Raw genomic sequence first — 23,192 nt, 5'->3', positions numbered from 1 at the left:
GTGTTGCTAAGCTCACCGGTGCATTCCTTATTTTTAAGACTGTTCCAAACAGTTGTTTTGGCCACGCCTAATGTTTTTGCTATCTCTCTGATGAGTTTGTTTAGTTTTTTCAGCCTAATGATGGCTTGCTTCACTGATAGTGACAGCTCTTTGGATCTCATCTTGAGAGTTGACAGCAACAGATTGCAAATGCAAATAGCACACTTGAAATTAACTCTGGACCTTTTATCTGCTCCTTGTAATTGGGATAATGAGGGAATAACACACACCTGGCCATGGAACAGCTGAGAAGCCAATTGTCCCATTACTTCTGGTCCCTTAACAAGTGGGAGGAACATATGCAAACTGTTGTAATTCCTACACCGTTCACCTGATTTGGATGTAAATACCCTCAAATTAAAGCTGACAGTCTTCAGTTAAAGCACATCTTGTTCGTTTCATTTCAAATCCATTGTGGTGGTGTATAGAGCCAAAAATTTTAGAATTGTGTCAATGTCCCAATATTTATGGACCTGACTGTATGTGCAACATAAAGGGTTAATTACTCTTACCGGTAATGGGATTTACCAAAAAGCCTCCACAACGGCACTCCCAGGAGGGTGTCCTCGCCTCCCCAGGACAGGAAAACATAGAAGCTCAAGTTTAAAAGGCCCCCTCCCTTCACCTGCTTCAGTTAATGACATAGGACTCGTTAGTAGTGCATGAAATGTATTAAATATTTAATACCACAACATAATTAACATGAAACAATAAGGGTTGGAAAACACCAGTGCCGTTGTGGAGGCTGTTGGAAAATCCAATTACCGGTAAGAGTAATTAACCCTTTTCCCGGGCGCCTCCACAATGGCACTCCCAGGAGGAGTAACAGAGAAACAAAAGTTTTTAGGGTGGGACTACCACAGATAACACTTTTCTGCCAAATGATAAATCATAGTTATGGAGCCCATCCAACTTATAATGTTTGAAAAAAGTATTTGGTTTGCCTACGTGGCTGCCCTGCATATCTGTTCCAGAGATGCAGAGGCATTTTCTGCCCATGATTCCAAAATCGCCCTAGAGGAGTGAGCTATCCCTTTAGGGGGAGTCAAGTTCTTGTGAAAATAACAGAATTCAATGGTACTTCTAGTAACATAGTACATAAGGCCGAAAAAATACAATTGTCCATCCAGTTCGGCCTGTCATCCTGCAAGTTGATCCAGAGGAAGGCAAAAAAAAACAACCTGTGAGGTAGAAGCCAATTTTCCCCACTTTAGGGGAATACAAAATTTCTTCCCGACTCCAATCAGACAATCAGAATAACTCCCTGGATCAACGACCCCTCTCTAGTAGCTATAGCCTGTAATATTATTACACTCCAGAAATACATCCAGGCCCCTCTTGAATTCCTTTATTGTACTCACTATCACCATCTCCCTAAGGCAGAGAGTTCCATAGTCTCACTGCTCTTACCGTAAAGAATCCTCTTCTATGTTTGTGTACAAGCCTTCTTTCCTCCAGACGCAGAGGATGTCCCCTCGTCACAGTCCTGGGGATAAATAGATGATGGGATAGATCTCTGTACTGACCCCTGATATATTTATACATAGTAATTAGATCTCCCCTCAGTTGTCTTTTTTCTAAAGTGAATAACCCTAATTTTGATAATCTTTCAGGGTACTGTAGTTGCCCCATTCCAGTTATTACTTTGGTTGCCCTCCTCTGGACCCTCTCCAGCTCTGCTATGTCTGCCTTGTTTACAGGAGCCCAGAACTGTACACAGTACTCCATGTGTGGTCTGACTAGCGATTTGTAACGTGGTAGGACTATGTTCTTATCACGGGCATCTATGCCCCTTTTCATGCAACCCATTATCTTATTGGCCTTGGCAGCAGCTGCCTGACACTGGTTTTTGCAGCTTAGTTTGCTGTTTATTAAAATTCCTAGATCCTTTTCCATGTCAGTGTTACTGAGTGTTTTACCATTTAGTATGTACAGGTGACTTGCATTATTCCTTCCCATGTGCATAACTTTACATTTGTCAGTGTTAAACCTCATCTGCCACTTATCTGCCAAAGCCTCCAATCTATCCAGATCCCTCTGTAGTAGTATACTGTCCTCTTCAGTGTTAATTACTTTACACAGTTTAGTGTCATCATCTGATCCACCTTGCGATGGTACACTTACTTGCTGCTGATCTGTATGCTGGCCTTGAAACTGAAGAAGTTGATCTGAGCTCCTGAACTCTTTGGAGACATCCAGGTAGAAAAATATACACTGTCTTACATCCAGGTTATATTCTTATCTAATTCTGAAGATGGATTTGGGCAAAAGGATGGAAGGGATACCCCCTGCTGCCGATGGAACTTGGAAACAACCATAGGTAGGAACATAGGGGTATGTCTGAGAATAACGCTGTCCTCCAACACCCTGAGGTAAGGTGCTTTACAGGAAAAGGCTTGTATCTCTCCCACCCTTTTGGCTGATGTGATTGCCAATAAAAAGTTGGTTTTAATGTTAGAAATTTTAGCAGGACATCGTGTAGGGGTTCAAAGGGCGCGTCCATCAGAACTTCTAGCACCAGGTTTAGATCCCAAGGTGGAATAGTGCAATGAACAAACACCCCTTTTAGAAATCACTTTATCAGAGGTAGATCTGTCAGCTTTATTTTTTTTTAAAATTGCTTAGTGCCGAGATCTGCCCCTTTTCCAGACTGGACTGAAGAAAATCCAATATAAGGGAAATATCAGAATATTGACTGAGATTCCAACTATCCCCCACAAATCTTAAAAAGGTTTTCCATGTTCTTGAATAGATTTTGGAAGTTGTATCCTTTTTACTATATAAAAGAGTGGAAATTACTGGTTCTGACAGACCCTTTCGTTTTAGCAGAACTTGTTCAGTCTCCAGGCTGTTAGGTGGAACTGGTATACACTTGGATGGAACACTGAGCCCTGACACAGGAGACCTGGATAGGATGGGAGGGACCAGCATTCTTTCCCCGCCAGATCGAACAGGAGAGGAAACCAGGACCATTTCGGCCAGAAGGGTGTGATTAGTATCAATTTTTTTCCATAGCCTTCATCAATACCCTCGGAATTAGACTGAAAGGCGGGAAAGCGTAAAGAAGACCTCTTGGCCATGGGGTAGACAGGGCGTCTACTAACAGAGGCTGATTCCAAACGGAGAGGGAACCAAACTCTTTGACCTTTCAGTTTTTTGATCTGCGAAAAGGTCTATGATCGCGGTTCCCCACCTTTCTGATATTTGTTTGAACATTTTGTGGTCTAGCGACCAATCTCCTTTTTTGCCTTTTAGATGGACAGCTATCAGGGTCTTTAGGTTTTTCTGCCCAACATAAATCCTTTTTGAAAGATCTTGCAGTGCCTTGCCCTTTGTCCCCCCCTTGTCGGTTTAGATAAGTCATGGTAGTGGCATTGTTGGACAGAACCTTCACATGTTGGAATTTTAACTGTAGAGAAAGAAGTACTTTGTATACCGCCATGAGCTCTTTTAAATTTGAAGATGCAGCTGCCATTTTTTTTACTCCAAATACCCTGAATTGCTTGATCTTGGGTGTGGCCACCCCAACCTCGACCTCTGGCGTCGGTTGTGATAACTATGTGATTTGTCAGAACACACCTTTTTAAAGATTTTTCTTTATTCTCCACCAAAGAAGAGACTGTTTTACTCCTAGAGGGACTTTTTTTTTTGTCTAAAGTGTCCTAATTTCCATCCCAGGCCTTTAGAAGGAACATCTGTAGTGTCCTTGTATGATGCTGGGCCCACCTGACTGCAGGAATTGTGAAAGTCAAATGGCCTAACAATGTCATGATATCTCTGACGGACACTATTCTGGACTCATTAATACAAACGACCATAAATGTCCCTAATGCCATAAACCATAGTGCAACAACAAGTGTTGTGGCCAATGGAGGGACACCCATATATATATTAACTTGGTACAAGCTCCCAAAAACACCAAACCAAAGAGCAGAAAAAACATAGAACTCATAACTACCCATAAAATACTTTTTTATGGGTACTTATGAGCTCCATGTTTTTACTATTCTGGACTCGCAAAACAGCGCAGCCTTTTGAGAGAGAGAGGCTTGTTTCTCTTGAGGGAGGAAGGACATGAGATTGTAGGAATCTAGCACGACTCCCAAGAATATTTTCTGTTGACTGGGAACTAAGTCTGACTTCTCTTCGTTTATCAACCAGCCTAGTTTCAGAAATGGAGAACTTGGAGATCTTGGAGGGACGGGGCTGCAACCAGAAAGTCATCAAAATATGGAACAATTAATATTCCCTGGAGATGCAAAAATCTCATTACTTCGGCCATAATTTTTTTAAAAATTCTGGGGGCTGACGACAACCCGAAGGGAAGGGCCTGAAACTGGAAATTACGTTTCAAAAAAATCGCAATCCTGAGATATTTTTGATACTCTCTATGAATGGGAACATGGTAATATGCATTGCAGAGATCCATGGTCACCATGTATCAATCGCGAGTCAAGAGATTTACTGACGATTTTATTGTCTCTATCTTGAACTTTGTCTAAGATATGTTTTGGTTTAACCTTTTTAGGTTTATTAATCTGAAGGATTTGTTTGGTTTTTGGATTAGAAAGATGGGAGAATAAAACCCCCTTCCCTCCTGATCTTTTGGAACCGGGACTATGACCTGTTTTTGTAGGAGAAACATTTCGGATTCTAGCGCTTGCTGTTTTTCCTTCTGAAGTAACGGTCTGTTGAAAGTGAAGTAATTCGGGGGAGGTGCACTGAACTCGAGCTTGTAGTGTTCTCTTATAGTGCTTATAATCCAGGTAGAGGATAAAAATATTTTCCCAGGCCGAGACAAATCTTGTTAGTATGCCTCCTACCTGAAACCTGGTGTCATTGCGAGGGATTTGGAAAAGTATATGGGGTAAATAGGAACCCTCTTCCCTTTCCTCTAGAGGGTTGCAACTTTCCCGAGCCCTCTTTTCTCTTCTGGTCAGATCTAGGTCTCCTTTGGTTTCGAAAGGACCGTCTCTGTTGGTAAAATTTTGAATCTGATGGAAAGCCTTTTTTCTTATCTGATGCCGTATCCAGTATATCTTCTAAGACAGAGCTGAACAACTTATCCCCTCACACGGCATGGAACATAGACGACTCTTAGAACTGGTATCGCCAGACCAAGACCTGAGCAATATAGCTGTACGTGTGGCATTTGAAAGGGCTGAGGATCTAGCTGAGAGCTTCACCAGATCCGTCGAGGCATCCGACAAAAAATTTGAAATCTGTTTCTTAATGCGGATGGAGGCTAAGATTTCATCTCTAGGGGTATCGGCTGCCAGGTGTTCCTTCAATTGGGTTAACCAGACTGACAGTGATCTGGAGGTACAGCTGGCTGCTATACTCAGCCTTAACATAGCCGTGTTTGTCTCCCATGCCCGTTTGAGAAGACCCTTACATTTTTTGTCCATAGGGTCTTTTAAAAGGCCCATATCCTCAAAGGGCAGCAAGATCTTTTTTGACTTGCGGGCAACTGGGGCATCAATCTTGGAAGTCTTATCCCACAAAGCTGAGTCTGAATCTGCAAAAGGATATTTCCTTTTAAAGGCATTTGGGATTGTATTTTGCTTCTCAGGATCTTTCCATTCCTTAGCGATCAGCATTTTTATATTGTTATGAACGGGAAAAACCTTTCTTGAATTAACTGGGGCTCTTTTACTTCCTCAATTTTCATAGTGGCTCTTATAGTTCTCAATAATTTTTCTGTGTCCTCAGGGGTACAGAAGGGCTTCTCCGAATCATCCTCAGAGGATTCAGAGCCTTCATCTGAGAATATTTCCCCATCATCAGAGTCAGGTTCAACTTGGGAATCCGACGTCTGATCTTTGTGAGGTAGATGGTTTGGGTGAACACGGTGGTAGTCTTGTGTCAATCACTGTTTTTACTTCCTCCTTGATCATATTTTTTATAGATTCTAGGAAGGAAGGGGACTCTTTGGTCACTACTTTGTTCGTACATCTGGGACAGAACGCCTTTTTAGTTTTTGATGGCAGGAATTTTCTGCAGATTACAAATTTTTGCCGCCCCGATTCTCCTCCAGAGGATTTAATGGTGCTGGCCTCCCTGCCCTACAAGGTAATAATATAAATCAGGGCTAGTGGCCATAAAGCTAACTTGGGACCAGCACCACACCAGTGGGGGGAATAAATACAATTTGTGCCCCCCCACCCCTGTAGCAGGAGTAATACATGCAGCACAATATTGAAAGGAGGCTTACCGGGCTCTGGGCGGCAGAAGGATCCACAGGCTTTCGGGACATATCAGGACCATCCAGTGCAGTTGACATGCTGCACGTGTCAGGAAGACGCTAGTACTGCTCCTTCCTCCCGACATTCCCCTGATATCCGCCAGGCCTCTGACTTCATGTACTGGCGGAAGTGACGAACAGAGTCCTGGCAAACTGAATTCCCGACCCTAGAGAGTTCAGGCCTGTTTGCGCATGCGCACATATGCGCGATCCCTCGTTCCCCGCCAAGAGATGAAGCGGGGGAACGGATGCCCGGGGCTGCCTACACTGAAGGGCTTATGCCTAAGGAATGGGGATAGATGCTCCAGATCCCTTCTTTACCCATCCTCTGCACCGGCCATACCCGGATGGGGCAATAATAATAGGCCATGCGAAAATGACTTGAACTCCTGATACCGCAGAAGCTGGTTCCACGCGATCTCGAGGACAGGAAACAACAACTGAAGCAGGTAAAGGGAGGGGGCCTTTTAAACTTGAGCTTCTACGTTGTTTCCTGTCCTGGGGAGGCAGGGACACCCTCCTGGGAGTGCTGTTGTGGAGGCGCTGGGGAAAATTAACCTGCTGCAGATTTAAAATCCACTCCGCATGTCAAGTTATGTGTGGATTACATTGCAGACACTCTTCGCAGTGTATGGATGAGATTTGTAAAAATCTGTGCCCCCACCGTTGTGATTGAAGAGGCCTTGGCACTCCACTAAGCTCTGAAACCTCTTCCTTTTGCTGGTGACTTCACATTATTTGGTCACTTGGCCTGTGGAAAGCTCAGTCTGATTTAAGTGGCTCTGGGCAGCAATACCAAGCAAGAGCCACAATTTCTGTCCTCTTCTCACATGTTAATCTCACAGCTATATCTGTGTCTTTAGCAAAGAGAAAACTGTTAATAATATTGGCAGGAATAAAGGTACATCATATGTAAACAGATATTTGGATATCTCATCAAATTCTCAGATGAATATGTCACGCATCCCTTCCCATTTGAAAATATCGACTTGGTTCCAATATGGCGGCTTTCAAAATGGCCACAATGTTGGACACTGCCAGGGGCAGACTGGGAATTTAAGCTGACCCTGGAAAAAAAACTAAAAAAAGTGTTGTAGGTGGGTCCAAATTGACAGAAGGCAGGACCAACATAAGTATGCGGGAGCAACACAAGTAGGCGAGGCCACCAGCTACCACCTTCTGTCCTACAACTCCAGTTGCCTCAGGATGGCAATAAAAGTTAAATTCAGAAGTCAGAAGGGCACCTGCGGCTACTGACCAGGTACATACAGTAAGTAGTTGACGCTCTCATCGTTAATTAACTCTGGGAGCATCACCGAGGGCCGGAAAAAAAAAAATCTAAAAAAGTGGCCTCATGTTGTAGGCAGGACAACATAAGTAGCTAGGGCCAACTGAAGTAGGTGGGGCAGCAACACCACATTGCAGCACAAAATACTGCTGCCTCCACTGTCCTATGGATGGCAATATGGTTGAATTCAGAAGGGCATCTGCAGTGGTTGGCCAGGTGTATATGTATGCTGAGAGCATCAGATCATTATGTACCCGGCCGGCAGCTGTGAGGAAAGCTCAGAAGGCCCCCTGGGCATCAGCCCACCAGGAGGTCTCACTGTAGGGTCTATGGCCCCTGTAAACCACCCCTCACAGATTTGCCCCTTTCACTTAGCAACATGCCACACACTGGATGCCATTCCCCAGCACTATTTTTATTTATTCATTTATTTATTTATTAGGTATTTTTGGACCACCCTATACAATGTCCAGCACTGTGCTTATTATACAGAGAGGACACCGCAGGGCTCTAATGAACTCTGCAGCCATTGCAAACACCTAATCTGCAGGGGTGCTGGAAGCCAGACCCCAACCAATCTGATATTGATGACTTATACTAAAGGTAGGTCATCAATATTGTACTCCCAGAAAACCCCTTTAAGGATACCTTGTATCTAACATGCAAACACATTGGTTTATCTTGGCGAGGTGTTAAAACCAGTCTATGCGGAATACGTTTTTAGCTTTTAGATTTTGAAGCATGTGGATCTGTTCACCAATAGTGGTCTAAAGTAGTCTAAAAACATGATCCATCTCCTACTGTATGACTATGCTGCTTGAAAGTAAGGGAACAGGAAAGCCAATTAATAAAACAATTAGGCCGAATGCACACGGCCGTTTTTCACGGCCGTGAGCGGCCCGTGGAACCGCGACCTGGATTCCTGCTGAGAGCAGGAGCGCACGGCGTCATTGGTTGCTATGACGCCGTGAGCTCCCTACTGCCGCCACAGTACAGTAATACACTGGTATAGATCATACCAGTGTATTACTGTATTGCGGCAGAAGCAGGGAGTGCACGGCGTCATAGCAACCAATGACGCCGTGCCAGGTTTTGCAGGGAAGGGTTAAAAACTGTCTTTCACTTGTATGCACCGTGTGAATAAACAAAGCATCGTGTTTTACACCAAGACCAGTCTGTGTTGCCTCTATACTGCACTCGCTACCACTGCCTACCAGAGCGGATCCCCAGCCAGCTTGGTCATCCCGAATAGGGATGGATCTGGTAGGCCCCATAAACAAGTCGGCCAGAGGGCACCAGCATATCTTGGTGGTCTTAGACTATGCCACCAGATATCCTGAAGCGATCCCACTACGTCATACTTCAGCTAAGCTCATAGCTAAAGAACTCATGGGTATGTTCGCAAGAGTGGGGATTCCAAAAGAGATCCTGACCGACCAGGGGACCCCCTTCATGTCTAAGGTGACGAGGGAGCTCTGCAAGCTTTTAGGGGTTAAACGGTTACACACGTCCGTATACCATCCTCAAACCGACGGACTAGTGGAGCGCTTTAACAAAACCCTAAAAACTATGCTCAAAAGAACCGTAGCCAAAGACGGAAAGGATTGGGACCTGTTGCTGCCGTACGTATTGTTCGCGGTGCGAGAAGTGCCCCAGGCATCTACGGGATTCTCGCCCTTCGAGCTATTATACGGTCGACGTCCAAGAGGGTTGCTGGACATCGCTAAAGAGGCGTGGGGGCAACAGCCCACCCCACACAAGAGTATTATAGAGCATATAGAAAAGATGCAGGACCGTATAGAGACAGTACTACCAATCGTCCAGGAACACATGGAAGCCGCCCAACTGGCACAGAGCTGGGTATACAACCGGAGTGCCCAGGTCCGGACATTTAACCCGGGTGACCGGGTACTGGTGCTAGTCCCCACCATTGACAGTACGTTTTTGGCACGGTGGCAAGGTCCCTACGAGGTGAAAGAGAAGGTAGGGTCAGTGAATTACAAGATATCCCAGCCAGGTCGGCGGAAGGCAGAACAGATATATCATGTAAATTTACTGAAATCGTGGAGAGATAGGGAGTGTCTCATTGGGGACAGCCCAAACACTGTCATGTCTGGGGGGAAGATCCCAGCTCCACCCGAGGTCCCGGAGGGCACCTCCACGGTAAAGATAGCGGGTGGTCTGTCGACCAAACAAGCTCAGGAAGCCAAAGAGTTGGTGAGTCGAAATAGGGACGTGTTCTCTGAGCTTCCTGGTCGAACTTCGGTAGTCCGACATGACATTGTCACCGAGCCCCACGTCAGGGTACGGTTAAAGCCGTATCGTGTACCGGAGGCCCGGGGACAGGCCATTTCAGAAGAAGTAAGGTCCATGTTGAGGTTAGGGGTCATTGAGGAGTCAAGGAGCGAGTGGGCCAGCCCCATACTCCTCATCCCAAAACCTGACAGTACTCTGCGCTTCTGTAATGACTTTAGAAAGCTCAACGAAGTGTCGAAATTTTATGCCTACCCCATGCCCCGGGTAGACGAGCTCATAGAACGGCTAGGGAAAGCTCGGTCCTCGACCGAACAAAAGGATATTGGCAGGTGCCTCTCACGGAGGCGGTAAAAGGAGAAGACGGCCTTTGTCACCCCGAGGGGTTATTTCAGTACCAAGTTTTGCCCTTTGGCCTACCTGGCATTCCAGCCACCTTCCAGCGATTGATGGACGTCATCCTACGGCCCCATCATCCATATGCTTCGGCATATCTGGATGACATCATCGTGTTTAGCCAGGACTGGGAGAGTCACCTGCCCAAGGTACAGGCCGTAGTCGATTCACTTAGAAAAGCCGGACTGACGGCCAACCCAAAAAAGTGTTCGATCGGGTTCGAGGAGGTCCGGTACCTGGGATACGTGATTGGGTGGGGAGTTGTCAAACCCCAGGTAGACAAGGTTGAGGCGATCAAGAGCTGGCCCAGACCTCTTACCACCAAGCAAGTACGTTCGTTCCTAGGGATGATAGGATATTACATGCGCTTTATCCCCAACTTTGCCACAGTAGCGGCCCCAATGACAAGACTTTTAAAGGGGAGGAAGACGGTGATGTTCAGCTGGGATAAGCAGGCGGAAGAGGCGTTCTCCCGTCACACAGGAATTTGTCGTTCAGATGGACGCCTCTGGAGGGGGCCTAGGGGCAGTACTCTCTCAGGAAATCAGTGGGGAGGAACACCCTGTTGTCTTCCTGAGTCGCAAACTCACCCCAGCGGAAACCAGGTACAGCGTGGTAGAGAGAAAATGCCTGGCCATTAAGTGGGCCCTTGAGTCCCTGAGGTACTATCTGTTAGGGAGAAGGTTCCTTCTGGTGACCGACCATTCCCCTCTCCAGTGGATGAGCCAGGCCAAGGAGGGGAGTGCCCGGGTCACCAGATGGTTCTTGTCCCTCCAGAATTTTAAGTTCAGTGTCGAACACAGGGCAGGCCGCTTACAGGGGAATGCCGATGCCCTGTCCCTGGTACACTGTTGAACATGTGTCCAACCTCTCAGGATTGAACAGGGTGTGCAACCCTTCATGGTTGAACAAAGGGGGGGGGATATGTAGGAGAGTACTTGGGGTGGTGGTAGACGGGGGGTATGTGCCACCGGGGGTCCTGGCCCCGGTGGAGTAAGAGCCGGAAAAGTGCATTTTGCAGCGGTTATGCTGTTAACACAGTGGATCCGGGTCGGCTCTTACTGGGAGCAGGCAGATATGCGGACGGGTGCCTGTCTCCCCACGGTCCAGGCCAGGTTTTGCAGGGAAGGGTTAAAACCCGACCAGCAACAAGGATGTGGTGTGCAATGTGGAGCTTCTGTGTTCTCTGGCTGTGAGAGAAAGAAGTGGAGGTGAGCTGGGCTGTGTGCTGAGGCCTGTAAAGGAGTGTGAAGGATCCCGCAGCTGAAGCCAAGAGGGATCCGTGTCCTGTGGCTAGAAGCAGGACACATGGACTTACTTCACCAAGGAGAAAAAGGTGACATTACTCCTGGCTTTAAATAGACTTTGCATTATGTGACTGAAACAGGCCTCAAGTAGCTTGCACCAGGGACTTGCTGTGTTTGAACTATTATTTTGCTGTTGTGTGTGACCACCCTCCCTATGAACTGCACCATCTTTCACTTGTATGCACCGTGTGAATAAACAAAGCATTGTGTTTTACACCAAGACCGTTCTGTGTTGCCTCTATACTGCACTCACTACCACTGCCTACCAGAGCGGATCCCCACATGACATAGAAGTCAAGTGGGTAAAAGTGTGTTGTTTTTTTTTAAAATAAAATATTCCTCCACGAATAAAAAAAAAAGTTTGTAAATTCATCAGAAATCTCACAGGAGGCCTTACTAGGTTCTGCTATATACGCCTATAATATCCATGTATACCCCTGGTTATTATTCATGTACGGCCCTGACAGCTTATTCTGAATGTCATCTGAAACGGCAGGTGAGATTTAAATATCCTCTAAACAGGGTTAAAAAAAAAACGACATACTGCCTAGAACCCATGAGATCATCCAGCGAGAGTTTAATCAGCGCTAGAAATGTTCTCACAGTATGATATTTCCCAGCGCTATCTCACTCCACTCTCCTTACTAACATGCCTTTATGTGCAGAAGATGTGAACTAAATCCTTAGCAGAAACATCTAATGGCAAGTTAGCTTGCCGTTGAAAGACAGATACTGCTATGAACGACAACACAACTACATAATGGAGCAATAAAAAAACAAATTCTAATTCGAGGAATGTGCTGGCTAGTGGAAATCCAGGAGTGCGATTTGTCAGAGGGGTAAATTTATGGTGCTGATCTACATGCGCTTTCTCACAATGTCACATGATGGAGATTAAAAGGTAGAAGGAGCAGCTATAAAATAAGGAGACGCATTCCCATCAGTCACCTTTTCTTCATTACAAAGTCATCCAGGACTATTTATCATGTGTCTTTCCGAATGAACATAACCGCACAGCACTGCATGTCACATACACAATAAGGCTACTTTCACACTAGCGTTTTTGCTGGATCCGGCTGATAATACAACCATCTGCATCCATTATGAACGGATCCGGTTGTATTATCTTTAACATTGCCAAGACGGATCCGTCATTAACTTCACTGAAAGTCAATGGGGGACGAATCAGTTTTCTATTGTGGCAGAGAAAACGGATCCGTCCCTATTGACTTGCATTGGGGTAATGCCGGATCCGTCTTGCATCCGCATCCCAGGACGGAAAGCAAAATACAACATGTTGCGGTTTGCTCTCCGGTCTGGGAACGCAACTAAACGGAACGGAATGCATTTTGGAGCATTCTGTTTTGTGCGGTTCAGTTTGGTCCCCATTGACAATGAATGGGGACAAAACCGAAACGTTTTTTCCCGGTATTGAACCCCTATGACGGATCTCAATACCGGAAAACTTAAACGCTAGTGTGAAAGTACCCTAACACTTTCACTTCAGGATCTTCCCAGTCACCCATCAGGGCACACTGAATTGATAAGCACTCTAATATTGGAAAGTAATATAAAAACACAACGTATTTCTGATATTTTCCACCCAAACAGATGTGTTCCTTTATCATTACAATTTTCGAAAGATCTAAAATCATATTGGATATTAAGTTTGTATGTTAATTTAAACTATGCATGGAGAGAACTGCCAACAGGAATTTCAGAGCCTCATATAGGCGAACCATCTGCTTACCCCCACCAGCCCTTCTCATATTCAGAACTAGAAATGTTTTGTGCTATTTAATAGCATGTTACAAAAACACATTTACTGTAATGGCTTTTTAGTAAATTTTACTTTACAGAAAATTGTAGCCTTTACTTTTACTTTAATTTACTTTAAAAGAAAAGCTGGGAACTAAAAAGGCCTAAAAGCTAATAAATAGAAATAATATTTATGTAATATTACGCCTATGAAAAAAACTGTAGTACTATTTAATAGATTTTTAGGCACAGAAAATCCTATCCTTATAACAAAGTGGTTCAATAGTGTAGTGGTGCCTGGTTCCTGCGGGCAGAAGGTCTAGGGTTCAGTTCTCAACAGAGACCTGTAAAATTATTTTTTTTACTAAATGTCTGTGCATTAGGAGAGGGCCCTTCACCCAACCCATGTTGAACTGAAGGACCACACTGCTTCATTAGTACTCACTGAAGTGAATACTACAGAGGCTGATGATGTCACAGACCCGGGCCCATGGCTACAGTACTGCCCTGTTGGTGTCCCTACTTCTGGACATGTTCATGGAACACTTAAAATGGGGGTGAAGAATGAAACACCCATCTACCTCTTAAATATGAGGCCAAGTATATACAAACCCCTTTTCTTCCAAACACATTAATAAAGTATAAAATATATAAAAACCGAAATAAAAAATGTCATTTCCAGTTATCAGTAAAATTCAAAAAAAAAAAAAAAAAACCTTCACAATAGTAAGAACACTCTTAACAAAGGGGTTGCTTGATTTAGGAAACCTCTTAATTATGGAGTTTTGAGTTTAATAAGGGGTAGACGTCCCCCCATTTGAGGACCCTGATCTAGTAGCTAAGACAGAAGACTAGCTTGTGTATTACATGATTTCACATTAATACTTCATTCATCTCCATGAGATAACATCTGATGTCTGAGGGTCCCTGGCAGTGAGACACATTGTAATCAGTTTATCATCGGGATACTCTCCTAACAAAAAGGGATTGTTCTAAGTGACCTAGTTATTGGTAATAATGTTTTATACCGTTGACAAACTAGAAAAAAAAAATCAGTCTAATAAATGTAGTACCACAATATAGTGCTCAAGAGCTCTCATTTGTATGAATTTTAGTTTTTTCAGGAATTCCGCAACTGATTTTCATAAGACAAATTTAATTTCACACAGGAGAGTCAACCCTACAGGTGGTATACCTGGCTTAATAGGATCGATGCTGACAGGTGCTCTTTAAAAGGGTTATCCCATAACTAATGTAAACAAATTAAAATCAGACATCATATAGGACATGACAATCTTTTTCTAACAAAGCTAGAACCAGCCCTGTACCTCACATGGATCCAGAGATTCCCCATTCATTGCTCTGCTAGATTTATATCTAGCTGACAGCTCAGGGGGAGTGTATTTTCTGCTACAGCTTAGGGGGTGTGTCCATGCTGTGCCTATCACAGCTCAGGAGGCAGTTAAAAGAGGAAACTGAGCATGTGCGGCCTTCTCCGTGAGCAGGACAAAGAAATAAGAAAAAAAGCAAACAGCAGGTGGCGCTATACAGATGCAGATACATTTTTAATTACATGCAATCCCAAAAATATTCAGATCCAGTTGCTGGTTTGAAAACTGTAGAATATTTTTCATGGGACAACCCCTTTAAGTGTCAATGTGAAATAGAATTTAAGTACTGTGCAGCACGTGGCCAGCAAGGAGTCTAATAACATGCATGATATGTCGGTTTCCCACTCCCACTGGATGCTGAATAATAGATTTCTTCCAATGCACAGTAATAGGATGAAATTAGTCAATCTGGAAGGTAGGAGAAGTCTGCATATCATGCATATTATTGGACTCCTTCCTGGCTGCCCGCCGTACAGTTCACTCATAAGTGACAGTCTGCCAAAATCAGCATGTCTGTCACTTCTGTATGCTGCCCTCTGAGAAGGCGGCTCAAGGGTAATGACAGATTCCTTTTATAGAAGTGCAGAATCTTAGCAAGTTATACTGTCAATATTTTCTGCAGGTTATGGAAAAGCTTGCTGAACCAACAAAGCTGCACTTACAATGTGCTTGCTCATTGCAACATCTTTGGATCTTTTTTTAACAGTACAGATTATTTTTATTTTTTTTATAAAACAAATACCTGCAATGTTAACCAACAAAGAAGGTCCTAAAAAAAATGCAATAGATTCAGTGGAACTGGGTGATGAGCACTCACACCATGCCTCCCAACTTGAAGGCTGGAAAGAGGTACAACCCATGCTGAGGACTGTGCACTGCCGCAGTTTTATTCTGTTAGGCCACGTCTCTAACCCTGCAAAGGGCTCACAAGATTTGGGGAAATTTACAACTCCAAGTTGCTCTGATGGCTCCTGGGATGAGCAAAGAAGGTACAGAAACATCTGGGAAGCCACCAGCTTGTGTATGTGAATGTGTGTATCAGTATGATCCAATCTTTACTACTCTTGACAGAGAAAAGAGGAAGTTGTGTGTGACACGTTCAAGACTTAACCTGCAAGAAACCAGGTAATAGGACAGAGCAGCCCCTACTAAGCTCTCCCTCCATGATGGAGTACATCTTCTGTTTCGAAGGAGGAGCATCGCGTAATCAGGCTTCCAGGATGCCGGTCCATGAAACTTCAGAATGGTAAGTATATTACAAACTTTCTGCTACAGGTGTGTTCTGTGTAATTAAAGGTGGTTTGCAGGATCTGCTTTAACGCCTTTAATTTAGAATGAGAGTCAAGATGCCATGGGATCGTTTTAGGCTACACACAACATATTTGTTGGAGAAATTTCTGTGACTGAAAATGCCTTCCCTACATGTAAGTTGGGTTGTAGCATGTGAATGGATTTCTTCAAGCCCCAATTAAAAATTTCTGCCACAAAGCTGCTATGTGTGGTCATATCATAACACTTCTGCAGCAAGCCCACGAGAAGCCACTGCAGAGGAGGAGAGTGGTAGTGGCTCTGATAGTGTTGTGTCATGTTGTACTCCCTCAGGCAATTACTGCCTGGGGACTGGTGCAGTGGACATTTAGTTTGAGGTTTGAAGAATGAGGCCAAAAGTGAAGTTATAATAGACTATTTTTACCAAGTGCAAAATATAACTTATGGTACGGTCAGTCAATAGTGATCCAAAGTGCAATTGCTTGTGCCAGTAAAAAAGTATGAAGGCAGGTTGGGTGCCTGCAAATTAGCACTTGTGAGTATAGGTGTCCACTATCATGTCTACACTCGAATTGTAACTGGACTACTAGTAGTCTTGGGTGATGGGTGTCAGAGCCGCAGTCCCTCACCTTACAGTAGTGTCTATTATGTAGTTTTTCAGCTGTTCACTATGCTGTCTTGTGTAGTGCCCTGGAGCAGGGATACTGTGAAGTTTGGACATTTGCACCTGTTTCCCCTATGCAAGGTTACACTTCTCACTTTATTTCACTTAAAATGGTTATTTTGCACTGCTTAATACTGTTTAACTGCATTATAGATGTAAGTTATGATATATATCCTGTTCATTTGCACTGTATTTGCAAGCCTCTGTGGAAACAATTAATGAATACTGAGAGACTTTTGGGACTTTGAATGAGAAGCTGGTAGTTTTCCACAGCTGCCATAGGGTTTAAAGAAGAGCATGTTTTGGGAAAAAGCCAGACTTGTTTACCATCAAAACCAGAGACTGACCTTTTGAATGTCTGGTTTTAGCTATGTTATGTCTGGAAACTTGTTTTCGTCGATACCATTGAAGCTCTAATGTAAGCCTATGCCAGACAGGAGTGGCAACTTTTGAATTGTTTGTGCTGAGTTTCTCCACTCCACCGCTCCCACCAAAAATGTTCTAGTCTAGCTAGAAACTGTATATAAAGGAGAGCAGAGCCCCTAGTGTTCTGAAGTTAGGGACCAGTGCCTAGAGTGGGAGACTCATGCCAGTCTGCATAAGTGACCAGAAGAAGATGCTGAGATGGGGATGTTGAGCAACCATGGGTCACCAACCCTGTGAACAAGGAGACACCTGGAATACTGAACTACAGACCGTGGGCCTCAAGCCAATGGCCAGGGTACCAGCCTTAAGAGAGAGACACACACAGCTAGCTCAGGTCTTTCCTCAGCATCAAACCCTTCTTCTGCCAGGGAGGAGACTGGAGAAGCCAGCCCTATGCCTTACCTGTATTGTTTTTCAATTTAATTGTTCTAATAAAGAAGCACACTGGTTTAACTGCAGACCCAGACTCTGTGGACTTATTTCTCATTGGGGTGATCCATGTCTTACCATCCCTATTGGAGAACAGAAACACCTCGATGGTGACCCAGCGTAGCATTGGGGCCACCCAAAACCCGGCCACTGCACTTGTCTCAAGTATGTTCTTGAGGCTGAATCAAATTGGTCTCTCTGAAGGACTTCTAACAGGAGCAAGAGCTCTGCAGTGTGCTTCCTCCTCTTTGTGTCTCAACAGCAACTCTCCCTCCTGGCAGGAAGCAGAACCAACCCACTCCTACCAAGAGGGATGGAACAAGATAACCAGCCCTACTGTCACCAACCATCTGCCAAACACACCTCCTACTCTGGAATGAATGGCCAAATACATAATAGGACAATTTGCAGATCCCCCAGGTCTGGGATACTGCACTTCTAGATGGTCAACTATAAAATAGAATTTTGACAGGTTTGACTCCTGCACATCAGTTTATATGGTATTCTACAGGGTGGGCCATTTATATGGATACACCTTAATAACATGGGAATGGTTGGTGATATTAACTTCCTGTTTGTGGCACATTAGTATATGTGAGGGGGAAAACTTTTCAAGATGGGTGGTGACCATGGAGGCCATTTTGAATCCAACTTGTTTTTTCAGTAGGAAGAGGGTCATGTGACACATCAAACTTATTGGGAATTTCACTATGGTGTGCTTGGTTTTAACGTAACTTTATTATTTCATGAGTTATTTACAAGTTTATGACCACTTATAAAATGTGTTCAATGTGCTGCCCATTGTGTTGGATTGTCAATGCAACCCTCTTCTCCCACTTTTCACACACTGATAGCAACACAGCAGGAGAAATGCTAGCACAGGCTTCAGTATCCGTAGTTTCAGGTGCTGCACATCTCGTATCTTCACAGCATATGAAATTCCCAATAAGTTTGATGTGTCACATGACACTCTTCCTATTGAAAAAACAAAAGTTGGATTCAAAATGGCCAACTTCAAAATGGCCGCCATGGTCACCACCCATCTTGAAAAGTTTCCCCCCTCACATATACTAATGTGCCACAAACAGGAAGTTAATATCACCAACCATTCCCATTTTATTAAGGTGTATCCATATAAATGGCCCACCCTGTATAACTTTGTGCACAATGAAGTTCGATCTGTATCTGAAAAATGATTGGAGTAAAGGAACTGCTGCTAGAACCATTGGGCGTTGTCGGGCATATATATGACCTTGAGCTGCCAAGGTCAAAATAATTCAAGCAAGTTCACACTTCATCCATAAAATGAGTTTAAGCAGGGCTTGCCTTTGTGTCTGGAATAATAAAGAACTATTTGAGCACTCTCATCAGAGCGGGAATATAAGAGAACTGTGTAACAATGGGAAGCAACATAAGACTAGACCATATCTGTTTAGTGCCTGGTGTCAGTATAATGGGGATTTGTCATCACACAGAGGTTTAACGAAGGTCAGCAATCTACATCACTCAGACAAACAATATTCAATGGAAACTTTCTCGGATTGCACCTTCCAGCTGCAGTCACAAATTGGAGAATAATTCAATGGACAATGTCGTTCATACCACCGTTTACACATCGTATGCAGCAGAGCTGTGGCAACAACTAGCTATAGTGCACAACTGAGGAATTGGCTTACATTCGGCATAGACTGTGGGTGTGTTCCCACGGTATGGTTGTGCCACGCTTATATGGTATTAATGAGCTTCACCTCTGCTAGCTGTGGAAACATGGCAATCTGCAGTAAATTTACATGTGTTTTGGACCATGCTGTTCTCGCCCATGTGAATACACCCTAGCACGACAATGTTACTCATGCAGTGAATCTGATATTTCACAGTGAGTAACAGAAAATGCCTTGCATCTTTTTTTAGTATCATGGAGGAAACTTTCAGAGGCTTAAAGGCTATGAACAACTTCCGGGGCAACATTTTTAGGATAGCATTTTACACATTTTGGGCTAAAAATCATTGGTCTTTATTACAACAAAAAAATAAAATAACAAGTTTAGTTCAGCAGGGTTGTTTCAGTCTATCTGCAAAGTATCTTGCTTTTCGTTTCAAACTGAACCCTTCAGGTTGCTGCTTTGATGGCTGGATATATAGCCTTTTGCTCTAGATTCCTGACAGCTCATAAACACTATAGTTAAATTCTTATCAAACTTAAAGCAATATGGATTAAATGAGTGTTTATGAGCTGTCAGGAGTTCAGAGATGAGGATTACACATCCAGCCATCTGAGCAGCAGCATGATGGATTTAGTATGAAAGCAATATACTCTGCAGGTAGACTTAACCCTGTGGAACAAAAACTGTTGAAAATTGTTAATAAAGACCAATAGAAAATAAAATTCCATAATGAGTAAAATGATAATCCTAATTCATCAAAGAATCCCCTCAAAGCTGTTCATAGCCTTTAAATATTTGTTAAATGCCAACTTTTAAAACAGAAAAAAAAAAAAAAAAATTATATATATATATATATATATATATATATACACATATACACACATACACATATTCCATGGTTAATGCAGGTGGTGAACGGAAATACTAGTTGTGTGTCTGCATTGCAACTGCCAGGAAAACTCCAACAAACTGCATTAGTCCAGCACTTGCCAAAAATCTAAGCCTCTTTTTAGGATGTAGGGATTTAGTCACATTTTTGTCAAATGCTGGACTAATGCAGTGTGTTAGAAATTGAACCAGATCCAAGTACTTGTTTTGACCTTGCATCCCCCTGCCCATGACTGTTATCCCAATTCTTCCCACCCTAGTATCCTAACATTTCAGTGTCTATGGAAATGAGCGTCCTTGAAAGAAATAGCCTTCTATATCAGGGTGGGTCTTTTCTCTGGCACCCCCCAATACTTTAAAAAAATTGTGTCACCTCACAATAACATTGCCCTCATTGTACAATCTTTATAGTATAATGCCCTGTGCCCCCTTTTTAGTAGCAATGCCCTCTGTTTCCCCTTTTTAGTAGCAATGCCCTCTGTGCCCCCTTTATAGTAGCAATGCCTGTTCCTTTGTGCCTCCTTTGTAGTAGTAATGCCCTCTGCTCTGTGCCCCCTTTGTAGTAGTAATGCCCTCTCCTCTGTGCCCCCTTTGTAATAGTAATGCCCTGTGTTAAAAAAAAAAAACACAGTACCTACTCACCTTGTCCCGTTCCTGAAGCTCACAGTCCACTCTCCCATGCAGGCACAGATCACTCTGCAGCACTGTGTGGGCGGAGCTTATGCAGGCACCTCCCACTCAGGCCGGCAGCAGCATCGGTGCCTGCAGGCTCAATGGTGGAGCAGTGAGACGTCTTCCTGCTTCATCATTCAGTGCGGGAGAGACGGAGCGTGGGTAGCTGAATGACAGGACCGCAGCTCCCAGCAATAAGCGCCTCCATCTGTATTGATGAAAGCGCTCATTGTTTCTGGCACCCTCCTGACAGCAGGCACGCCACTGGTTTCATAGCATTCAAGTGGGCTGCCAGTCTGTATTTTTTGTTTTTGCATTCATTTTTCCTCCCTGCCTTCCTAGGGCCATAACTTTTTTATTTTTCTATTCACGTAGCCATATAAAGGTTTTACAGGTTTTGTCTCTACAGCGTTCCATATGCGGTAAAACAGACGTGTGCTCTTCTCCGGGTCAGTACAATTACAACAATACCACAATTATATACCGTATTTTTTGTCATAAGACAAACTTTTTCCCCCCAAAGCAGGGGAAAAAATGTCAATGCATCTTTAGGGGGCGAATACTAAGGAGTGTTTCCATTTTGGAAGTGCTCATTAGTACACGAGGACCAGGATGCGGTGAATGCAGCGCTCTCTGGGCTCTGTACTCACCGTTTCCTGGTCGCCTTTGATCGCTTGCTGTGCTGTGACCCGACATCAAAGAGTGCACAGCGTCCTCACACTGTGAAAACGACAGGAAGAACAATAAGAGTGTGGCTGTGGGGAGCAGCAGCGGCGTCTAGAGCAGGAGAGGCAAGTAGATTTTTTTGTGTCTGCTCTAAGCATGGGGTCTGATCTGAGTACTGCTGGGGGGGGGGGGGGCATTCACATTGGGGGTCTGAATGTAGAGGTCTTCTTATCTGAGGTCTGAATTGGGATCTTTTTTCACATTGGGGCTCTGATCTGGTCTCCTGGGGGGGTTCATTCACGTTGGAACACTGAGGTTTGCTTGGGGGAGATCATTCACATTGGGGGTCTGATATGAGGTCTCAATGGGGTCTTTTTTACATTGGGGCTCTGATATGGTCTGCCTCGGGGAGGGGGTCATTCACTTTGGGAGTCTGATCTGAGGTCTGAATGGGGGTCATTTTTTTTATTGGGTTCTGATCTGAGGTCTGATTGGGGGTCCTATGAACATTGGTGGTCTGAGCTGAGGTCTGATTAACACTGGGGGTCTGGTTGGGGCTTTGAGTTAAGGTCTGATAAAACCATTTTTTTCTTATTTTCCTCCTCTAAAAGCTAAGTGCGTCTTATGAGCAGGTGCATCGTATTTGGTGAAAAATACAGTTATTTTTCTTGTGTTTTAGTATTGAAAAAAAATTAAAACTTTGAAAAAGAAACAAAAATATTTTCTCTTTTGCTTGCCATATTCTGACTCTCATAACTTTTTGATCACGTTTTAGTCCATTTTTTTGTTAGTGAAGTGATAATTTTTTTTTTTTTTTACATTGCACCATTTGCCGTATGGGATAAATATTTTTATATTAATACTTTAGGCATTTTGGAATGCAGAGATGCCCATGATCTTTATTGATTATTTATTTTAAATTAATTCTGGGGAAAGGGGGATGCTTACAATTTTGATATTTTATATATTTAAAAAATATATATTAGCCCTCCTATGAGGCCAGATTATGCAGATATCTTCAGATCGCTTTTAGCTTACACTGTAGTTCAATAGAACTACAATCTAAGTCCCATTTGCAGTCATCCACAACCTGTAAATAACCATCCATCAGAGAGACCAAGCGCATGAGAATGAAGGAGCAACTCCCCCTGTCGCTGCATGGGCGAGCCGTTCCTGACCTAGGAGCGCCCCCTACATTTTTTACTGCATATAGATGCTGTCGTAACATTTGGCCATGGCTTTAAAATTGTTAAGTGTCTGCAATTGGCATTATCGCTGGGACATAAGCCCCAGGCGTCTGCTGTTTGAAACAGCAGAGACTCTGCAGCAATGGCGCCCACTGTGCTTCCAAGTGGGAACTCCATTTAAAACCTGTCCTACCGTTGTATATGTACAGCACTGGAATGGAAGAGGTTAAGGGACAATATAGCTGTGACTTTACTTGTTGGATGTACCTTGATGTGTCCTTATGAAATTCTAAATTAAGAGGAGACGGCGCAAAAAACAAAAGTTCCCAAATCACGTACAGTTCCAAATTGGAATATATTCTAGTCCAGAAGTCAGACAATGAACACCATAGTGGGAGGGACTGGTATTCCAGCCTCTCCCCCAGTGCAGCATGTGCCGAATCTACCATAGTCTGCTTTCACATGTCACTACTTTGCATTATTAATATTTGTTAGCCGCATTCTGGCGATGATAGTTGTCAGCTTGCTGTGTATGTGGCTGTGTAGCTGCAGACCGGTCACAGCACCCATGCTGCCCCCGGTCCATAAATAAAAGTGCTTACAATGCACATGTGAGCGTCGGAACTGGACCATGGAACAATGGAAGAAGAT

The sequence above is a fragment of the Bufo gargarizans genome, chromosome 4, assembly GCF_014858855.1.
Source record: "Bufo gargarizans isolate SCDJY-AF-19 chromosome 4, ASM1485885v1, whole genome shotgun sequence".
Taxonomy (NCBI): domain Eukaryota; kingdom Metazoa; phylum Chordata; class Amphibia; order Anura; family Bufonidae; genus Bufo; species Bufo gargarizans.
The sequence above is the reverse complement of the archived record's forward strand: the minus strand, read 5'-3'. Positions refer to the sequence as shown.